Source organism: Odontesthes bonariensis, chromosome 9, assembly GCF_027942865.1.
Source record: "Odontesthes bonariensis isolate fOdoBon6 chromosome 9, fOdoBon6.hap1, whole genome shotgun sequence".
In the NCBI taxonomy this organism is placed as follows: Eukaryota; Metazoa; Chordata; class Actinopteri; order Atheriniformes; family Atherinopsidae; genus Odontesthes; species Odontesthes bonariensis.
Window position 1 is genome coordinate 36,180,569 of NC_134514.1, and position 1,964 is coordinate 36,182,532.

The following is a 1,964-nucleotide window of genomic DNA, read 5'->3' on the forward strand; positions in this document are numbered from 1 at the left end:
AGTCTAGTCATGTCTTGTTTTGTCATAGTCATAGTCATGTCTTGTTATGTCATAGTCATGCCATGTCTTGTCATAGTCATAGTCATAGTCATAGTCATGTCATGTCTTGTTTTGTCATCGTCATGTCTTGTTATAGTCATGTCATGTCATAGTCATGTCTTGTTTTGTCAGTCATTTCATGTCTTGTTTTGTCATAGTCATGTCATAGTCATGTCTTGTCATAGTCATGTCATAGTCATGTCATAGTCATTTCATAGTCATGTCTTGTTTTGTCATAGTCATGCCATGTCTTGTTTTGTCAGTCATATCTTGTCAGTCATGTTTTGTTATGTCAGTCATGCCATGTCTTGTGTTGTCATAGTCATGCCATGTCTTGTTTTGTCAGACATATCTTGTCAGTCATGTTTTGTCATGTCAGTCATGCCATGTCTTGTGTTGTCATAGTCATGCCATGTCTTGTTTTGTCAGACATATCTTGTCATTCATTAAATTTTATTTATTTATATAGCACTTTTCGCAGAAAAGGATTCACAAAGTGCTTCATAGTCATGCCATGTCTTGTGTTGTCATAGTCATGCCATGTCTTGTTTAGTCATAGTCATGTCATGTCTTGTTTTGTCATAGTCATGTCTTGTTTTGTCATGTCATGTCATTTCATGTCATGTCTTGTCATAGTCATGTCATGTCTTTTTTTTGTCATATTCATGTCTTGTTTTGTCATAGTCATGTCTTGTTTTGTCATGTCATGTCACGTCATGTCTTGTCATAGTCATGTCATATCTTGTTTTGTCATAGTCATATCATGTCAGTCATGTTTTGTCATAGTCTAGTCATGTCTTGTTTTATCATAGTCATGTCATGTCATAGTCATGTCTTGTCATAGTCATGTCTTGTCATAGTCATGTCTTGTCATAGTCATGTCTTGTCATGTCATAGTCATGTCATAGTCATGTCATAGTCATGTCATAGTCATGCCATGTCTTGTTTTGTCAGTCATATCTTGTCAGTCATGTTTTGTTATGTCAGTCATGCCATGGCTTGTGTTGTCATAGTCATGCCATGTCAGTCATATTTTGTCATAGTCTAGTCTTGTCTTGTTTTGTCATAGTCATGTCATAGTCTTGTTTTGTCATAGTCATGTTTTGTCATAGTCATGTAATAGTCATGGTCATGTCATGTTTTGTCATGGTCATGTCATAGTCATAGTCATGTCATGTCTTGTTTTGTCACATTCATGTCATGTCTTGTCATAGTCATGTCATGTCATAGTCATGTCATGTCTTGTTTTGTCATAGTCATGTCATGTCTTGTTTTGTCATAGTCAGTCATGTCATGTCTTGTTTTGTTTTGTCATAGTCATGTTTTGTAATAGTCATGTTTTGTCATAGTCATGTCATAGTCATAGTCATGTCACGTTTTGTCATGGTCATGTCATAGTCATAGTCATGTCATGTCTTGTTTTGTCATATTCATGTCATGTCTTGTCATAGTCATGTCATGTCTTGTTTTGTAATAATCATGTCATAGTCAGTTGATAGTCATGTCTTGTTTTGTCATAGTCATGCCATTTCTTGTCATAGTCATGCCATTTCTTGTCATAGTCATGTCATAGTCATGTCTTGTTTTGTCATAGTATATCTTGTCATAGTCATGTCTTTTCACAGTCATGTCATAGTCATATCTTGTTTTGTCATAGTCATAGTCATGTCTTGTTTTGTCATAGTCATATCTTGTCAGTCATGTCATGTCATAGTCATGTCTTGTTTTGTCATGGTCATATCTTGTCAGTCATGTTTTGTCATAGTCATGTCTTGTTTTGTCATAGTCATATCTTGTTAGTCATGTTTTGTCATATTCATGTCTTGTTTTGTCATAGTCATGTCATGTCTTGTTTTGTTTTGTCATAGTCATAGTCAGGTCTTGTTTTGTCATAATCATGTCTTGTTTTGTCATAGTCATGTCAT